General features: G+C 41.8%; 1 long non-coding RNA gene across 1 annotated transcript in view; it reads right to left on the bottom strand.

The window, feature by feature from the left end:
• Window positions 1-21,317, bottom strand: part of LOC148056852 (uncharacterized) — a 34,645-nt gene continuing 13,328 nt past the window's right edge. Inside the window, exons 3-4 of the long non-coding RNA XR_015702321.1 lie at window positions 4,607-4,714; window positions 1-2,280 (exon numbers count right to left, since the gene is read on the bottom strand). This is a non-coding gene — a long non-coding RNA (uncharacterized LOC148056852). The remainder of the gene's footprint in view (window positions 2,281-4,606; window positions 4,715-21,317) is intronic.

Genomic DNA, 21,317 nt, shown 5'->3' with positions numbered 1-21,317 from the left:
TCTTAAATTTATTTTAAAAATAGAAACCATATCATGCAACCATTTCCACACGATGTGGGAGTGCTGACCTCTTTAGTCACTTACAAAGCACAGCATGGCTGAGTAGGGATGTCTGGTTGGCTTTTCCAGTCGCTGCAGCGCTGACAGCCTGCAGGTGAATGACACGTGGGAAGGACATACTCTCTTCAGTCTTCCCACCTTCTTACTTATTTCTCTGATAGCTTTGGATCAGCACAAAATTCTTGTCCCACTGAGCATCTGCTGACCTCAGTGATCTGCTGAAGTCAATCAACCTCTGCTGACCTCAGTGATTTCCCTAAGAACTATCGTGTATATGGAGGCTTTCCTGTCCTTAAGACCTATATTTTAAGGCCCTGTCCCAAAACTCACTGAGTCGATGGCAAGCCTTTAAGTGACCTAAATAGGCTTTCAGTTGAGTCTTATTGCAGAATTTGCTAGTGGAATACAACAGGGATTTTGTGTCCTGGCATGTTTTAAGCAGAAGTGCCTTTCTGCTTCTGGACAAAGAGGGTAAAGCTGTATTTGTATGGGACAGGGGATCGGTTCCTGCTGTGGCTCCAGGGAAGTACTCGTATGTAAGAGGCCATGAACAACTCTTCTGTAAGCATTGATAATTGTTTAAAAAGCCACTTGGCAGCTTTTTAATCTAGTTACAAAAATGCATGCAAATCTTATTTCAAGGTAAGTGGAAAAAACCAAATACTGAGCTATTAAATTTAATCTCTATCCAGTGCATTGTGATAAATAAAGAAGGAGGAAAATACCTAACTACCAAAAAATGATGCAAACATACTAGGTCTGGTAAGTTCGTGTTTGCCTGGACTCCAACTATAAATTGCATACTATAAATTTGCAGGTGGTATCTCTGTTTGATTTCATTCAGTCCTCCAGAGCTACCTCTACTTAGGCGGAGAATGTGCAGAGGTGTTACTTTACTTAGCTATATGAGAAGGTCTTACACACACACTTGGATGACGTCTCGCCATAAAAGCAGTGATTATTTTGCCTTATATGTATTGGTTAAGGGACAAGACCTATATAATAAGGTACTTTGCTGTTTTGTTGTTATGGAGCAATTGCTGGCATGTTACAATGTGTTATTATAGGAAGCCAGATTCTGACCTCATTTGTAAATATGCAAACTTTATAGAATATAAGAGGCTCAGATGAATGTAAATGAGAGCAGGAGTTTACTTCATTCTTTAGAAATTTAAAGAAAAGTATAATCATAGAAAAACAGGGATGAAAGAGTCCTCAACAGATCCTCAGTCATCAGTGTGGATCAGCTACGTCTGTATCATTCCTGTCAGCTGCTCATTTAAATTGTACTAGAAGATAATCCAGTACGGGAAACTCCACTCCTTCCCCAGACGATATACTCCCGTCCTTCACAGTTAGGTGTTCCTTATGTCAAACCTGAATCTTCCCTATTGCAATCTTAATCCAATTCCTTTTTGTCCTATCTACCATACAATATTGCACTACTAATCTGATTTTTATTTTGCTAGAAATATTTTCCTGTGTTTTCTACCTGGAGGTGTTCACAGGTGTGTTTTCCAACAGAACAATTGTAATTTAATTAAGATGTTATGGGGCAACAAGAATAGAAACTATTACCTCTACTAACAACAGTCATATCTCTGCTTATCTGCGTAACAGAAAAACAATTTAATTAAATGCCTCTGCTTCGTCAAGTGGGTTTGCAGTCTGAGTTTGCTATTCCTGTTAATGGAGCCAAATTTGTTCAATTCTGGGGATTCCAGAAATTCATGTAACCATTTTTCCAAGAATGGCTATTGTCAGCAGAATGATAGTAATGTTGAATCATTTGTGCTGGGTTGTGACAAGGGTTTCCATTCCTGAAGAGACAGCAATTGAAAGGCAAGAGTACGTGCAGTTACAAACCGTGGTGGGCATGTACGATGTTGATGAACGTGAAGAGTACAGAGGAGCTTTTAAGTGACCAGCCAGCCAACAGAGAAGGGGATTGTTCAAGGTAGGGCACCACAGACTTGGCAAAGGAGATGAAAACTTTGTCCCTGTAAAGGAAACTTTCTAAAAATGCCTCACCGTTGGCTCTACGTCACTGACATTAGTGAGGCTGGAAGACGTAGGAATAGCCTAAAGGATTAAAAGCATGAGTGGGAGTTCTCTGCTGTGCCATACTGGTGGAGCTGGAGAAGTGCTCGCAGCAGTGGGAAATCCTTAGTGAATATCCCTAGTGTAGACAGGGCCCCATGGAGCCGTTAGGAGTTAAATCTGCAGGAAATAAAAAGAGGGGGAGGGAGTGTGAGAGATGCAGTACAGACCGTTCCTAACAGGAGTAAAACTGCACATAGCCCAGAGTACAATACACGGAATATAATTGAAAAAGATGTTTTGAATGAACAATAACCTTTAAATTCTTTAGTGTGTGTTCTCTGAGCTGTAGAATGTTCTGATTGTTAAGGCAATTAGCTTTTAAAAATAGTTATTTTTTTAGATTTTAATTACATGCTGCATTTTGCCTTTGTTATTAGATGGGGTCAGTAAGGTTACTGAAGTAATTATTGCGCTCTGCTTGGCACTGGTTAAAGCATAACTAGAGTAACTGCATTCAATTCTGTATGAAAAAACGTGGACAAATTGAAGAATTTAGAGGGGTGGAAGAAAGATGGTAAGAAGTTTGGCATTCAGATCTAAGAGGAAAGGTTAAGATAACTTGGCACCTCTAGCCTAAAGGCAAAAGAAGAGTGTGCGGAACATAATAACAGGAGACATAAAGGAATGTTATAAAGGGACAAGGATCAGTTATTCTCATTAGTCAACAAGGATGGGACAAATAACAATTGGCTGAAGCAGAAGGGAAGTTTTAGGTTAAATATTAGGCAAAACTGTAGAAGAACTGTTTGGCAGTTGGACAAGCTGCCAAGAACTGTTGGACAATCACTGTCATTGGAGTTATTCAAGGCCAGACACCCATCTACAGGAACAGTTATAGAATAATTAAATCAATCCTGCCACAGGCAGAGGGGTGGGCAAGGGGTCCTTCTGGCCTCACTGACCAAAATTTTGTTATGGATCTACTTTTTCAGGATTAATGCCCACCCCCTATTTTGTAAACAATCAAGTCTGCTTCAGCTTCCACTAAAATCAAAAGGGAGAGCAACAGTTTAAAGCTGCTCTTCGTAGGGTCAGAAAACATGTGAGACATAAAATTATCCCCTGATCTGTGGCCACGCATTTCTTTTTACAGCTTCTTAGAATCAGGCTTCCTCTCCTCCGGGTGTCTCTGCTTTGTCCCTTTGAAAATATAAGCTCTGGGAGAATAAAGTAGTAACCAAAACAGAGTAGAATGGCTTTGGACTTATTCATTGCTATTCACTACTTTATGGCAACTTTCAGAAGTTGAATTGTAAATAAATTCTGCATTTTATTGACAATATCCTCCTCATCTTCCCTACTACTTGTGTGGAAGAAACTGATCATGTCGACTGCAAACTCTGCCTTCCTGGTGTCAGCAGGTCTCTTCCCATGGATTCTTTGAGATGCTGAAAACAGAGCAAACCAGGAGTAACTCTGCAAAATGTTGCTCTGGTACGCAACGGTTACCAGCCAGATTTGGCCCAAAGATTGGCCTGGACAGGTTCTCCTTCCAGCTGCATGGTGAATGTCAAAGATGGCTCCAAATACTGGTCACTGGGTTTGCAAGTGGAGCGGATAATTTTTAGAGGTACATCGCGCTGTTTTCAGCGCATCCAAGATTAGAATCTGGCTGCCTGATGGACAAAAATGAGATGGCTTACGTGCGCACTGAGAGGCACTGCAGAGATGATATAAAGGGCAGTGAGCTAATTTGTATTGCTAATAGTGGTCTTAAAGTGGTAATTACATATGCAATTATAAACCAGGAGCCCAGCCTGTTTATTTTTCCCCTCTAGTGCTAATGAAAAACAAAGTAGTCTTCGTGTTTTGTGAGATCTCAAATGCAATACAAGCAATCATTCGGCTGACTAACTGGAAGGCAGAGGCACAATACGACATTGCTTGGGTTAAAAAAAAAAAAAAGAAAAAAAAGAGTGATAGTGGCAAAGATTTTAAATCCCCAGAGTAATGGCAAAGTCACACAAAATCCTTATATTTGCTAAGCCTGAAAGCACTGAGCAACCCCTAGTGTCTGGAATGCCCTGTCCGGCTGTGCTCTGTCCACTTCTAGCCAGTAACTAACTCGGAGATACAGGGATATGTCTGCCGTGGAGACTACCTATCTTTGCCAAATCAAGAGACTAGAAAACAGTCAGAGCAGGAGGTGCCATTGCAATGTGATGCGTGACCCCATGTGCAAACTAAACAACCCCATGACCATAACCGTGAGATGCCTTCGCTAAGCTCCATCACTCTTTTTTTCTCCCCACTCCTGTTTCTCTTGACATAAAGCGAAAGGTGCTGGGATGCTTTGAGGGGGGTGGTGTGGGACGGCTCCCTGTGACTTGGCAGCCCTGGGAAAGCTGAGCTGGGAAAAGTCCCCGCTGGGGGACCTGCAGCGGGTCTGTGTGCTGGCTGGTTACTTCCAGCCAGAGGCCAGGAAGGGCCGATGCGCACCCACCTTGCTCCCCATCATGGCCCTTGTATGTCCAAGGGCTCCGTGAGGAGCCATGGCCATCTCATCTCCAGTCTTCACTCTCCCTTGCTCTGAGGATGCTCAAATCATCTTCTGCAAATGTGGAAAGAGAAAGGGGAGATGTTTTACGCAGGCCTGTTTTTCTGCTCTTGTGGAGTTGAAGGAAACCATTTCATAGCATTAAGTCTGTATTTCTTTTCTAAAAGCAGATTGTACTTTTGATGAATAACTAATATTTAACATCCATTAAAAACAAGCAAACAATGGTCCTTGAATTTAGTTATCCTTGGCAAATATTATTGATACGTATATATCTAACAGGTCATGCATCTAAGCTGGGGGGGCAATGACCCTTTTCTTCTGTAATGTCTATTCATGAGTCTACGTGCAAAACTTCATCCAATGGTTTTTGGAACTATAAACCCTTCCTTTCTTGGCTTAGTTCTTCAGGCTCTGCTAACTCATTTTTTTTTGCTGCCGTCTCATCCCGGACTAATTCAGATGTGAATGTGAGGGGGAAGAGTACCTTCACCACCCCTTCAGTGCTGAATCGAAGCAGTCTGGAGGGCCAAGAGGCCAGGCATTTCCACCTACAAAAGTGGCTGATGTATTAGCGTGGAGGGCGATGCAGTCCTAACAACACCGGTACTTAATAACTCAAAACTGCTTGGTGTGGCCGTGCTTTTTCTGCTTGTGGGTCCCCTCGCCTGGTAGCACCACTTTGTAACCTCGGACACCCTCAAGAACCACCTCCCTCGCTTTTAATTCACTGGGGAACTTGTGACATAACAGCATTAAGGCTCTGCCTGCTCTGGCTTTTTCTGTGATGGGGATGTTTTAAACAAGATTTCTGTTACAAAGTTGAAAGCGTAGAGGAAGAAAATCCGGCATGACTTTGGGGTAGTGCAAAGGAGTCATAGGAAACTCACTCTAGAGATATCTCCAGAGACTAGTCAAGACAAAAGTTACAGCACAAGCATTTGGAAGGGGGCCACTGCAAACAATTTGTCCTCATTCCAGTTGAGCAACTGTAAGCAGGGACATTTTCAACACAGGCCATTTAGGGACAGAAGGAAAGATTGGATGGCACTAAAAGAAACTACACAAATACATGGTGATAGGATGACTCGGCCACCCGCCACACATACTCTGCTGCTTCATTGTTCTTTCTCCTATCGTCCCGACATCTGAAAAGGTCCCACCCCAGCACAGCGGCACGGCACAGTGGAGACCAGCATAAATTAACTCCAGGTGACAAAATCACCTTCCTCGGCTGGCCTCTGTTTGGCGGGGAGGGAGGGTAGGGGTCGTACGTGTGGCAGGAGCTGAGGACAACGGGGTAAAAAAGGATTTTGCTTGTCAAAGTGAGCAATATAGCAAACACAGGGAGAAAAGATGCTTTGCTCTGCTGTGGCATATTTTGCTCTCTGAGTCGTGGGTTTAAACGGCTGCAGTCATCCTGTTTTTTGAGGAAATGCTTGGATATCATTTCCAATTTCTTTAATCCTTCTCTTCCCCCTAACTTACAGGCTGTTCTTGCTCTGCTATTTTCCCCAGCATGCCAAAGGCACCATACCTTTCTGTGGAAAGTTTCTGCCGCGCTCTCTGATTTTGTATTCATGCTGCATAAATAAGAACAAGACCTCCCTCCAGCACCTTGGCATGGGGTGGGGAGTTGGATGGGAGGACGGTACATGATAGAAATATTATGTAAGCAAGGTCTGAATGTCTGCAGCCCCAGCTCTAGACAGCCATTGTCCACAGATATTTTAAAACTGCTTCCCCCCCCCCCCCCCCTTCTGAGCACCACATCACAATACAGTTTCATTCAGTGAAGAGCTGGCATTCAGGGCCTGGATGGCTTAGCTGGCCCATTTTGGGATGGGGCGCCTTTCATCTGTAGGTCACTGCTTTGAATTCTGCCCACATTGTTGGCAACGGGGAGCCCTTCTCTTCTGATGGCAGCGCAGCAGCATATGCAAAATTGCTAGGAAGTCTCCGATCCTAGACACCATGTCTAGATCGTAAAAGCTACCGTAACAATTGAGTCTAAATGGCACCCTTCTTGGCAGCTGAAGCAGAGGCCAAGCAATAAAAGGGCTACGGAGAATGGACTACTGTCTAGCATCTATAAGCTAATAGTGAGGAACACTGGTGAGGGAGTGTGAGAAAGTATGCACGGCTCATGAAGGCTCTTTTGGGGGAAGAAAGAGGATTTCAGTCTCCTAGGCTGAAAGGCCAACACCTTTCAATAGCAGAAGAATCATTTACAAATGTGAGAACAAAAGCATTGTTAGTCCTCGTGCCTTTAACAATGCCGCTTCCTGTTGGCATCTTCTGCTTACGAACAGCACAGTCCCACGATTTGTATCTTCACAGTGCTGCACGAGCACTAACTAATTAATCCTTTCTCACCCCTCTGAGGCAAGTAGTTTTTTATTTTTAATGGTCTGTAGTGGACATGTCTTCCCTAAAACTGTTGCAGATATGTTTATAAAGGCTACATAATACTGACTACACAGCATACGCTAACCTTAGGTTTTCGGCGTTTGATACAGCTGTTCCATTTCAGGTAGGCTGCACTCAGTTATATGTTTTGCTGAACTGAGATCTTAATTAAAATAAATGAGAACTAATTCTTGGAAAAAAAACTCAGAGCAGGGCAGGGTTTCAGTATAATGATACGAAACAAACAAACAGCCCCTCCTTTCTGCCCCCCAAACAAATCAACTCCCCTTCATTGGAATAATCTCTGGCTGGCTGACCTTATTTATTCAGATGCTGACTGAATCATCATCTGAGCAAGTATTCCTTCCTACACCTGCAGTACTTGGGGTTATAGTTCTCCTTGGTTTTCTGCGGCAATAAGAGCTCAGTGTTACTTGGAGCCGTCTCCATCTGGCAGGCCATGAAGTCCACAAAAGCACAGAGGTCTTTCTGTAAAAATGGAGACAGCCCAGATTGCTTTCTCTTTACACAACATCTCAAGAGGACTCCAGACTTCTCTCTGTTGCAGTTATAGTCAAGTGTGCAGTCTCTTTCCCTCCTATCTACTTTTTGTGTGATGACCTCTTCTTGGGGTAAAGAACTGCGTGGGTGAGTTTGGGGGAGGGGTTGTTCTTCTTGGGAAAGCCAAATTGCAGGATGCAGCACATCTTGAGCTTGGCAGCCTTTCTCACTTCCCCAAGAGGCAGCTGAAGGGCCCAAGCAGGGGTAAGACGTTATCAGCTCACTTCTAGCATGCCAGAGCATATCCTTACACACAGATAGTGACACACTGTGTGCACCACAGTTGACCTTTGCGGACCAAAGGACATCCTTCGGTGGCGGCTAAGGGAATGTCTCATGTCATCTGTACACTGTTACAAGGCTGAGTACTTAACAAACGAGTGGCTCTGCAGTGTTAGCCATAAAGTGTGTACAAAAGTGAAGGCAGAAGTTAAACATTATGTTATCTGCCAGTCATTCATTCTTTGGAAGGAATATCCCAAGAGCATCGCTGAGCGTTGGTGTCGTAAAGATCTATACGTTGCTTTTGGAATGGGGTCATTTGTCGCCATCTGGGATTATACCACTAGCATTATACAAGCGTATTCAGACTATTATGCAGCTCCAGGTTTCAGCCATATGGAAAAAGTGTAATATAGTGAGAAATTCAATCCTTTAATAGAATCCAGAGCACCCTCCAGAATGTTTTCCTTAGTTTTATTTCTTTGCAATGCAGGCTTAATAACCACTGGTGTAGCATTTAAATTGGAAGAGATGCGACATCTAGATAAGCTGGGAGATCTGCTGATACCAACTGCCTTTTGATAGGAAAATCCCTTGCCGTTTCAGTGGAAAAACCCACCAGGCTTACTAGAGCCAGAGGAAGGGTATGGCACAGCTGTGGCATGCATTAACCTCTCTTGACTTTTGTCTCTGTAGACACCCAGAAGGGCTCCCTTATTCCAAAAGAAATATTCTCAAGTAATTTTCACTCTGGAAATTGTCTTTGCACTCACCTCTTTCATGCATTGCTCATGCAAAATCCTAAAAGCATAAAAGAATTGTGACTTGCGACAGGATGCTGATGGTGCACAAGCAAACATGAGTCCTTGTCCCCTTCCCTATCATCTGCCCCTCTTTACAGACTACATTTGTGGTAGAATAGCCATGTTGATATGACCTCACTGCTCGTAGGAGACGAGGCTGGTCTATGCAAATCCATCAGAGACCGTAAGACACCAAAATGGTTATACTGATGAGCTCAGAAGCCAAAATTGCTTTTCTATAGTCTTGCCTGGTGGTGCCAGACCAGCTTCTCCAATGCTGGATAGAGTATATGAAACTGGATGCTATGTTAAGGATTTGGAGTGATGGTGAAACTGGGAGGAGTTCCTGTAAGAAATTAGCTCCACTGATTGAGAAGCAATGATGTCTGGACCAGACTCTGCTGCTGGCTGCGCATTGACAGGAGTGCCTGAAGGAATTTGATGTAATTCTGAGCTTAACAGCTCCAAAAAAGGCTGTTCCTGAGATGTACCTGGCATGGCATTGTAGCCTAATGCCAGAGAAATGCAAATGTTCTCTGAAAGAAATGGTGGGGTTTTCTGAGGCCAGGAGCAAATAATATATGTTACTGTCTGGGAAAGGTACAAATAGCTACAGCTCACTGCAAAAAACTACATTATGGCTATATCTGGCTTAAGTGCTACATAGTTCTGTGGGCTGTTAACAGATGTTGCCAGAGCAACTTGTTATGACAAGTTGTGTTGTACTTCTGAACCCTGTAATGTTACTGGCACCGCCTCCTCCATCTCCCAGTGAATGGGAGTTAACTTTGGTTGAGATGGGTTCACAGCCCATCCCAAACAAATACTCTTGAAGCTCCATACGAGGAACTAATGAGGCTCTGAGCTGTGTTCAATGTGTGTGACAAATAGTCCCCCAATAGCCAGATCTTCCTCATCGCTGTACAGGTCCATAGAGCTGGTCAGGATTTTTTAACAGCTACAATTTTAGGGCTAGACCAGGGGAGGAGATGATGGTGGGGAGAGAGTACAGATTGGCAGAAAATGGGGAAAGAGGGCTGGAGAGAGTCAGAGAAGCTCTGCAAAACAGCCAGCAACTAAAGCAGTGGTGTGGCAGCCCTGTGCCTACATCTGCATTCTAAATCAGACAAAGAAGGGATTTATACCCAGGTGGGTAGTCTAGTTGCAATGCTTTGGTTGGGTAGATCCCTCTGTGTCCCATTTTTTGTGGAAAAGTTTGAATTCATCTCGATTGAGTCCCAGGAAAATTTTTTAGAAAACTGAATTTTTTTGGAAAATCAATCCAGTCACAGCTGCCTCAGCCAGGTTATTTTCTCACCTTATGAAAACACTGCAAGTAAGCTCTTTGGGAGAGTATATGAATGGTGCCGTACATGATATCTCAGCCAATCAGGCTAGTAGAGGATGAGCTTTTCACACAGTGAAACAGATAAATCAATGGCAGAGATGTAGGGCAGTAGGAAAGTCTGTGGAAAAAAAAAAACCCTAGCATTTTGTAAGTCAGCAGAAGAACACCCTGTATTGTGTTGCTTAGTTACTTTTCTTTCCTACTGACACAAAAGAGAAAACAATGCAGAAGATCACCTCGAAGAAGATTCCCACTTCATTGGCCCTTCCTGGTGAGTAGCCAGAAATGAGGAAAAATGAACAAAGGCTCCCTCCGAGGGACAGCAGCAGGAATGGGTGCAGCACATGACAGCCACCATTGACCCATCTTTCTTGATTTGTGTGAATCAAAGCAAAGTGTAATTGTGATGTAGCCCATCTTCATCTCTTGATTACTTGACAGAACAATAACAGTGAAAAGATAAACGAAGTGATAAAATAAACAAATCCTCTAAAGCTTTTATAATCTAACCGATTCTTTTCTCCCAAGCACAGCCTGCCCAGTGGCAAGATGGGGAGTTGTAGTTTGTCAAAAATAACAGTATACTGGGCCTGGAGAGAGAAATGCTTTGAGTGAGAGGAAACAGGCATTTCAATCACTTTGCAAAAACCATGCCCTTAGTCTCTCTGTGTATTTGATATGCTAAAAATAACTGTGCGACATGGTCTGTGATCAGGAGCCGTGCTGATCACGGCTGGTCAAAGCCAGCAAGGAATGGCTTGGGCCATTACTGCCAAGAGGATGGGCTGATGTAGACCACAACTGGCTTATTCCAAAAAGCAAATAACCCTGAGGGTCTGATCTGCAAAAGTGCTGAAGTAAATGAGAGTTGTGGTTGCTCAACACTTCCACGGATCAGGCTGCTCTGTCCTCATTAGCCACGCTGCTGCTAACTCCTATAAATCCTGCAATTTCTTTTCATGCAGATAACTTATCGTGCAGGAGTATCCCAACACCTGGCCTCTGCTGATATCTTGCCACCTCCCAGCTGAGCTTCAGCCCTGGTCCTGGCTCAGAAAATGCCCCAGCTGCTCTGAGAAAAGAGATGGGTCTTAAAAGGGAGCTTCTGCACTGGAGCGGGGGCAGAGGCCCTCCACCTTGGCAAATCCTGCAGTCCCTCGCAGAATGAAAGCCCCTGAAATAGTTTCACAGCATTGGTATTCATTTTTGGTAGCCTAACATCTGCGGATGCCTAATTTTACTAATCCCGCCTGTGACTAGCTCAGGCAGGCTGGCTGATGCATTTGCAGAAAGATGGAGCTAACATGTGCAAGATCAGGAAAAAAGCCAAATCCTCAACAGACCAATGAAGTCAAACAAGCAGGTTTCTGGGATTTGGACATGTCGTGTCTGCCATCCAGTTACTAGTCAGGGCTTGTTCCATGTAGAAAATGAAGAGTAAATAATCCAGTACCACATAAAAGGGGAATAAATTTACTGGGACTTTTGACAAATGAGAGAAAGAGTTTCAATGGTATTTTAATTGAAGTGCTTGGAAAAGAATATGATTAATAATTCAAATAAAAATATGTGAATTCCTGAACTTATTTTATTTGGCTGTAAAAGTAATTGTATATGCTAAACTAATAGGGAGGAATATAAGTGATGAAGTGTTACTGCAATAATGGAGTTGAAAGCTCTGGGTCCCCCTCTCAAATACGATGAGGTTGTTAGCATGAGGTCCTCTTGGCATGAGATGTGATCTGGTAAAAGTTTGACCAGTGAAGTGGAAGCCAGGACATCATAAGTTCTGTGCTGTTTTGTTCTTTGATTGATTAGGAAAGGCACGAATTGGCACAAAGAACCACTTTCAGTCTCAGTTTACCCATCTGTAAATGGAGACATACATTACAGTGATGTTATCAGACTTAATTATTGTAATGTATTTAAAGCTTCTCAGGTGTAAGGTATGATAGAAAAATGGAAAGTTTATTGTTCCTAATCTAAAGTGTTATACGAGATTTTCACTATTTGTAATCTTGTATTTCACCTGCAATTTTAGATGTGAATAACGCTTTGCATTTATACGCACACACATGTTCTAGCTGAAAAACAGCATTCTCTTTGCTTTCTAACAAAGCTTTCTGTAGTGTGGTTCGGCATTCAAAAAATAAGGCTGCAGTTCTGTTGAGCATTGATTTAGTTTAAATCTTCAATTTAGTTAGTTGTTTGAGCCATGTAAGATGCTGATTTACAGATAGTTATAAAATAGCTAAAATACTGCTTAAAAATATAATACTGGTGAACAGTTTGCTCACGATGTAAACGACCCCTTAACTTACAAATCAGAGTTGTTCATTTTAATGAACACTAAATTTTTGCACAGGAACCATTCATCTTTAATTTTGGCTTTCTGTACATGAAAGACAACGCCCACAGATATAGAAGTACGTGTGTTTGCTGTCTGTAAAAGGAAGAATGAGTTAAGGGTCTTCTGCTGAACATGCTATTTTTGAAATACTGTGGCTTTTCAATAGAACAAGATACTGGGTTTGTGTAAAAAGATACAAAAAGGGCTGTATGATGATACTTTTATTCCTTCTGAGCTCAGAAGGTAGAAGCACTCATTGAATAAGGTAGGATATGGCTCCATTGGCCTCAAAAGTCTGGCTCAAAGATCAGTTTTCAGTTCCTGGTGTTAGACCAGGTCTCCTCGACTTACTGCCAGACGATGTCGGGGAGGGGACCTTGTAGCAGGAGCTCGGTGGGCAGCAAGGGGGATATGGTAGGGCAGTGCACATGCTGCAATTTTCATCAAGTGCCATAGAGGGGAAGGCGATAAGAAGGAGTGGAGCTGATACTGAACCGAGAAATTTGCATTTTCACCAAAGGTTAAATAATGTATATGAGTAACCTACGGTAACACACAGAAGAAAAACTTGTCTCAATACCCTGCGCTGAATACAGGAAATTAGGAGCCACTGCCAGAAGCAGCCAATGCCCCTCTGCTGAGGACAGCTGTGTTTGTCAGGGAGATAGGACAAGTGTCAAAAAGAGACAATATCTCCAGGATATTCACCGCAACCCGCGTGCCAGCTCCCTGGCCGGGCGCACTGGCTCAGAACAGCCCTGTACCTTGGCCTGGAACTGACCGAGGTGAGTTGGCGTCACAGTAAAATTCAAGGACCTTATCTTCCCTGTGGCTTCCTTTGGGGTGGCCCCATCTGCTCAGTTTGTCTCTGATCCCAACCCTCCAGCTTTTTTTTGCCCTGAGCAAAGCTGCCATGGGGTATGTGACAGGAGGGCTGCTGCGGTCCCCGCCAGGGCTGGGCTCTCCACAAGCACAGCTGGTCCGGGCTGCCCTCATCTCAGATGGACGAGCTGGGGCAGGTGACACCTTCTTCCCTTTCACTGATTGGAGAGGTCCTTTTTAGGCCCAATTCTCCCCTCACTAATTTTAGTCTTATGTAATTCAATTACTTCAGTGAAGTTGCCTCCTGATTTATGTCAGTGCGGGTGAACAGAGTATCAGCCCTTGAGCCTTTTGCTGAAGTATGATGTTACACTATTTCTGGACATCATCATGTGCTGGTTGTGCAACAGATAAGAATAATGCTTGGTAAGTCATTAGTACTTCAGTTCAATTTGTGCTAAAATCATCAGCTACATCCCATTTAGTTTCTAAAGCCTCCTCATTACTGCTGCAAACATCAGACCCATGACCTGCTTTCCACTCTGAGAGAGAGGGATAAGAGAATTTAATGCAATATCTGCGTTACAAAAAGTCTGCTGTTGCTCCCCTGAAATCAGGTGGAGTCTTATCATTGATTTCAGTGAAGGCAGGATCAGCTCCAAATTTCAAACACTTAATTTTCCAGCAGAGGAGAGTAAGGCTTAAACTGCTGCACTTCTTTGGCAAATAATGAATGGGACCTCATTATCTCCGTTAGGACGTGACTTCACAGACGATTACATGCTGAAAGTATGCCACCGATAGACTGGCTCGGTCCTGAACTGTGAAACTTGCTCAGAGAATCAGAGACTGCTAACTTCCAAGACACTTCATTCATTCTCATATCATGAATGGTTTTGTCAATGAATGGGACTACTGACCTTGATGATCTGGTATCAGCATTTCCATTGCTAGGTACAAGCACACAGTGATGCTGTGACTATTGAGCATTATTCCTGCATTCTTTTCAGATGAAAAGTCATCTACAGTAGCATTTACCAGAATTTCTCTCCTTGTAAGATATTATTGTGACCCTCTTCATTTACAAAGAATTTGATGTCTCTTATGAAAACAATGCACAGATTAAGAATCAAAGGAGTTGCTCCACAAATTTTATGTAGAAAATCTTGGTCTGACTTTCTGAATATGTATTTGCTAAATTGTTATAAGGCAAGAAATTACCAAATGCACTTGATTAACTTTATTCTTATTGCATATTGGAGTTGAAATACGAATAGCACAGGAATAGAAATGGTTTGACCATGATGGATCTTTTTGCTCCTGCCACATATTCCCTGAACTCTACTTTTTAGAGGTATTATGGGGCTAAAATCAGTAGTCCATGTGTGCTTCTCAAGAGTGTCTATGACGGGTGCTGCATAGAAAGCTTGTTAAGAGTACGCAAGAGACAATGATTTATGGATTTATTCTTACAAAACTTTTCTGAGCTAGATAAATACTGTTATTGCTGTTCTGCAGATGGGTAAATTGAGGGACTGAAAGCTTAAGTAGCACGCACAAGATCACCCAGCAAGTCTAGAGAAAATAAACTGGAACCAGAACGTTTCATTTCTATTTTCATGTTCTGTAAGTGTTAGATCATCTTTCTCCCATGATTAGCTGCTATTCTGGCATGAACTCAGCACCATTATGATAGAGCTATTTTTCTTACAATGGGATGAGACTGCCATGGCTTTAATTACAAGCATGTGTTCACTCTTTTATGGCATTGTGATTGTTATGTAAGGTGATGTGTAAAATTAATGAATTTTAAATTAGGAGTTTACATTACAAACCCTTTGGGGTAGGGAAAAAATTTCTTCTTCTCTGTCCATACAGTGCTTATTAGCTTGGAGTCCTAGTTAATGACTGGACCTTGGAACTGGTAACCAATGCAAGACTAAAAGTAATTATCAGATTATTTTTATTCAAAATAGAAGTTGTTTTAAATAAATGAGGAGGAAATCCCACCTTCAGGAATTTGCAGGAAAGAGTCAAGTGCTTACTGCTGGCTGAACACACTTTTCATAGACTTTACAACTGATGGGACACATACTCTTAAACTTGACGTTAGGAGTAGAGGCATCCTAAATGCATGCCCCACAACATATGCTCCTAAATTTTGTAAATTTAACCCAACTCTTTTGGAGAACAATGTGATGATTTCAGAAATGAATAAATGATGGTACATTTCTAGTTTCTTTTCAAAGAAAAGAAAGGTGGCCAATCCTTATGACTAATAACTATTATTTAAAGTACAATCTGAGACGCTCCTTATAAAATTTCAGCCAGGGTCTTGGCATGACTTAGTGCCCAAGAAAAGGATATCTATATTGGGAATCAGCTGCTCTTACACAATCTTTGTGATGATTTGGAACCACTTAAAAACAAGGAGTTGATGATATAATACATTCTTTGGATTTGGAGATGTTCCCCTTATTCCTGCTTTGAATTAAGACAATATATTGGTGGTTTAGTTAAATGTCTCTTAGTCAAAATTATATGTCTGTCTTTATTCTGCAATTGAAGCCAGATCTGTCTCTTACTGTAAAAAAATACAGGTGTGAAGAACTTTCAGCTGCTCTAAGCATTAGGTCATTTCTATATTTCTATATTTCTATATTTCTGTTGCAGTGGATTTTAAATTGTGGTCTGTAGACCACCAAAGGTGGTCCACCTCTGCTGGAGGTCTGTGGAGGAGCTGGCTGGTCAGATAGGATCACCTTTTTTTTTTTTCTCCAACGGCTTAATGGTGTTACAAGTAGCTAAAAATGCATTAAATATTCCCCAGCTAGCACTTTTAAATGTTAACAGTTGTACTTGCCTCAGGGCTGTTATTCAGCCATCAAAACCAGGAGGTGGCCTGTGTGATGGGGAGGCAGGGGTGAGTCTCAGTGACAAAATTTTTGAGATGCTGTCTGTATTCTGAAACTCTTTAGGAATCTCTAGTCTATGTAATGCTTTAAAACCCATTGGTAAATGCAAACTTCTGACTTCACTAAGTGACTGAGGTGTATTTATGTCATTGTGAGAATGTAGATAGGGCTTTACTGAATTGTAATGATTTTTTTCTGATGTGATACTGTCAGTATGCAGGTTGTTCAGAGGACTTGCTGCCAGTAACATGCCGTACAATAGCTAATGATCAGCATACTGAGAAGGACAAGTAAAACTATCTATTTCTTCAACCTTGAATAGCCAAATAATAAAATAAAGATATGATCTATTATTTCATGACTTAATAGAACACCTGATCTATTTTTTAAATCTGAAAAGCTTATAAAGGATACAAGATAACAAGTGCTAGTTATAGTGGTGTAATATGTTCTCTCCATTTGATTAATGATTGTAAACACATGATGAGTCAAAGGGTTAGGCTACATTTTGCTCCTTTGAAATTCCATTCCGCGTGTTCCTTAGGTGGCAGAGAAATAACCCAAAGTAAAATTTAGCCACCTGTATGTGTGGCATTTCTAGAGCTGGTGTTCAGAAAAGACTTTGCTGTTGAAGGTGCTATTTTCCCACCAAATCTAGAAGGCAGAAAACTGTTTCACTCGTGTTTGCTTTCTGAGGCGGAGACCTGGCCACAGCAGTGAGAAGCATGGGTTATCAAAATATTTTTTGCTAAGGAATAGGCTTATAAATCACAGATTTCACAATGCTACTTATACAGAGTTATGATTGCCATCAATTGTCTGTCTGTTACAACTGGGACTACTAAAAGGATTTGTCACTGATATTCTTGAGGCGAGAATAATCTTTGGCCATTTTTAAACTGATGCAACACAAAATTGCAAAGGAAAATAAAACACAGTTAAACCCCGGGCAAAGAAATAGACACAACTCAGGGAGTCCACTCTAGGTGACTGGTCTAAAAGAAGAAATCGATTTCAACAGGCATAGTGGATCAGTCATGAATTGCCAAAACAATTAGTTAAAACCATTACTTGGGAATCAATAGAAAGAGACTGTATCCATTTGCTCAATCCAGCAATTTAAATTTCTCAGGGTGGGAAGCACTTACTTCCATGAATAAACTGTGAAATGTATCTTTAAAATAAAGTTTTTAATTAGAACTGGCAGTTCTGAACCTGTTGTTGGCAGGAGCCAACCTACTGAAAAAGAGCCCAATGCAATAGACTGTAAAGTGTGTCTGCTTGTTGCTTTAACATTTAACAATTTAAAAAAAAATCAACCTTTAAAACTGAAAGTTGTGTTTCAACATCAGCATTAAAACATTTTTTTTCTCTGTAGTTAAGGCAGTCTGGAGTTTTCAACTGTCATTTCTTACAATAGGTGCCAAACACAGCTGGTTTCCTGAAGGATGAAACTTGTTTTAAAGGAACACAAAAAGAAGAAAAAGAAAAAAATAAAAGGAAAAAAGCACCTGCTGTAGTAGACTCAGAGATCTAAGTACCATCCTACAATCCACTGCTGGATGGCTGGTGTGGGCAATCCTTCATCAGTTGTGACCTGATGCAAGCACTCAACCAAGCACATGCTGAATTACAGTTTGCTTAAATTGCATTGTCTTTATTGGGACTTAAGCATGGGCTTAAAGTTGAATATCCACAGTTTAAATAGGGATTAACATGACACCTACTTGGCAGAAATTACCCATTTATTTTCAAATATGCATCACTGTGTGTTCCTGGGAACAAGAAATGGTGCTAACACTTGTTAAAAATCCCATTCTAGGCTGAGTAAAATAGGTGAATTTGTTGTTTTTGTCAACCTTCATGGGAGAAAAAATAAAAGCTTATGTTAAGGGCCAAAAGGTTAGGTGACTAAAAGAGCAAAGTGCCCCATGCCACCTGTCTCTGCTCATTTTTCCGAGAAGCATGAGTCCGTCTGCGCTTCCCTTCTGCCTGTGGTTTAGGGGCCTTGGTGGCTTCTGCATTCCTCTTCTTTTTTTGTGTTGCTCTAACTGTGCTATCATTTAGCAGAATCCATTTTTTCTATAGTCCAAGCCCAGTAACCCTTGTTGCTGACCTCACCGGCCATGTGCTCAGTGTGAGCATGACTCACGGTAGCAATGAGAAATCCTTATTCTCTCTAATTTGGCCTTTCCAAGAAAGAGGGGGCAGAGAGGGGATGGGGGAGATTCTGATATTTCCAAAATTGCTTGCTGGAAGTATTGTGTCAGTTACGATAATTTGGTGTAGCACATAAATCCTTAGGCTGAATTGCGATTCCCAGCACACCCCTTGTAGTCTAATTGAGGAATTGTATTTCTGTCAGTCACATACTCTGGTGGAAATGGAAGAATGTGAGAAACAATAGGACCAGGCTACTACTGAGTCAAAACAGATAAAGCCAAATTATTTCTTGGACTGAAAGATGGGAGCAAGCAGATGAGAAGCAAGTTGGTCAGCAACCCATTGCTGCGACTGGTGGCCACGTGAAGGGTACACTCGCTCCTCTTGTTAGTGTGTGAGCAAAGGGAGCAGACAGGCAAACCAGCAAGAATGCCATTAATCTTTTCTTTATGAAAGAAAAAAGATAAGGGCATCATAATAATACAGTGCACTACAGCCTGCTGATGGATTTCAGAGTGAGGAGAGCACTCTATGGGTAGATCTGGAGGAAAAAAAAAACGGGTAAAATAAACCTATGAATAGGTTGGGTGTGAAGTGAGCAGTGCATGGACCGTGCAGGAGGAGGGAGCCAGGACGGCCGGGGCTGCTCGCAGGCTGCTGGCTGCAGGCAACGCTGTGAATCAGTTAAAGATGGCTACCCAGGCGGAGCACGTGGTAGGCTTCTTTCTCCTCTGGAAACTTTTATTTGTTCTCCCTTACTTGGTGATTGTCTCTAATCTGAAGAACAAGATGTCCTTAATGAAAACAGATGTTTTGCTCCCTTGCATATGGAAAAAAAAATAATTCCCCCAAAATAGAATAAACCCAAAGAATGCTGAGATGAGGGATGGGTTTCCACAAAGTCAGGAGAACAAACATCTTCGTTAACGCCCTGACCTGGCTGCTCGTCTCCCATGGACATACCATGGAAGCTATTGGTGCAAAGGTCCATGGAAAGACCTGGGTCTAAGAGCGGGTGAGCCGTGTGCCTCTGTAAAGCATAAACACCACACTGAGCTGGCTCGCAGCTTTCCCCATCCACGGTCTCCCACTGCGAGATCCTAGTCAATGGCAGTTTTTGTCATTGGCTTCAGCCTAACTAGGAATTGGTCCCAGTATTTAATTTAAAGCACAGCACACGAAAAACCAAAATCATAACATCCCTGCTACATTTATAGAGCTGCATAAGCCACTGATTAACAAATGGATGAGATACTGAACTTTGCTTTACCATCTGTCTTTAATTACATAAAATAACTTGAAGCAATTAACAAGAAAGAAACACTGTGACACAAATAAATAAATCCTATTGATAGAAACAGATGAGGGAATACTTAGAATATTTGAATATATGGATGAAAGTCACTAAAGCGGCATAATCCGCACCCAATGATATTACAAGTATTATCTAACAGATTTACACTGCCATTGCCAATTATTTTTGAAAAATAATAGTTACCTGTGGAGATGCAGAGAAACAAAAGGAAAGCTCTGTGTGTGTGTGACTAGAAAAGGTGTGGTCCATCCAACTGTTGTGATATCTAAGTTTTGTCTTTCACAGATAAGAGAAACTAATATCAACAGAAAAATACACAAAGCATGAGGTTTCATAACTGTGGACCTAAAACCAGTCACATAAGTCTGCATGCTTATAAGTGTTTAGGCACCAGTGGGGATTAGGCTTTTTAACACTTTGCAGGATTTAGGTTCTAAGTCTATTTTTTTAGCATTCAAATACACTTGTTTGCCTTTTCTGTTTAGGCACTTAATAAAAATGCATGCTGTACAATAGCTATTGAATGATTGCTGAGCGGATTAAGAACTAACTGATAGATGTCAAAAAGTAGCTGTCAGCTCTGAATGAAAGCTCTGGAGTCAGTCTGCAGAAATGGCTGTTACGCCTGGCAGGCTACAAAATTGTCCTTAATGATTGAGAGATAAGTACATCCCTAGTAAAACAATGCTAGCAAATTAGGGAGGAAATTAAAGTTGGTGGAATGATAAATAAATTATGAAGATGGAGCAGCCCAAATTCGGTGAGCAGGACCTCTGCAGACGAGATGAATTTGAAGTCATGCACTAACAGTGGCTGTATTGATGCACTAGAAATTGTATCCCTAGGGTGGTGCTTGAAGAGGCTTTGGTATCATTGTGGGGAAGCAACTGGATGCAGGACTCGGTCTGATGGTGTGAAAGAGGATTAATGTTGTCTTCAAATGAGTTAGTGGCGACATACGAGTTGAGCGCAATGCTGACTATATGGCAGCGGTGTGTTACAGTGTTGTGGGTGCTAGAAATCTGAAAAAGGGTGGGAGAAAAGGCATAAGAACTGCTTGTAGATTGGAGAATATGCTTTGTTTCCCTTATTAAAATGAGATGACTGGATTACAGTGTATAATTACGTTCACAACAAGAAAAAATGTGCCTTGCATGAGATGAATGTATTACAAGAATCAGTGGGTCAAAATGTAAGCCAAGCAAACTTAAGCAAGCAATGAGGCTTGGATTTGTAGCAGTAAGTGTGATGAACTGCTGAAACAAATGCCCAAGAAAGTGTTATTGTACATATCAAAACTGGATCCCTTTTTGGAAAATATGCGTCAGCCAAACAGAAATTATTGGGCTTGCTATATGGGGAATGGTGCAGTGCTATAGTCTGTGACACAGAAGAGGTTAGACATGATGAGTTAATGGTCCTTTCTGGCCTCAAAAGTCATAAATTAAGGAAAACGTCTTAAACCTGTTAGGCCAAATTCTTCTTATTTCATACAGCCAAGTCATCCACTAATCCCAAGGAAACATTGAGGCAAATAGTATCAGGAGCCGCAAGCGGTATGGTCTTGGAAAGGCTAAAGCATATTAAATGTACCTTTCATGTTAATATGCAACATTATACATTCTCTATATTATAGATGGGAGGACCGAGGCTATAGGCTATGGTCAGCATGCTCTGAGTCGGCACTCGGTAAGCAAGGTAGTACGTGCAGTAAGTGAACTGAGAGGTAAACTGAATGTAGGAGAGTGG

Source organism: Nipponia nippon, unplaced genomic scaffold (assembly GCF_047370975.1).
Source record: "Nipponia nippon isolate SJK-2023a ecotype South Korea unplaced genomic scaffold, ASM4737097v1 scaffold_11, whole genome shotgun sequence".
Lineage (NCBI taxonomy): Eukaryota > Metazoa > Chordata > Aves > Pelecaniformes > Threskiornithidae > Nipponia > Nipponia nippon.
This window is presented reverse-complemented; position numbering and strand designations above follow the sequence as displayed.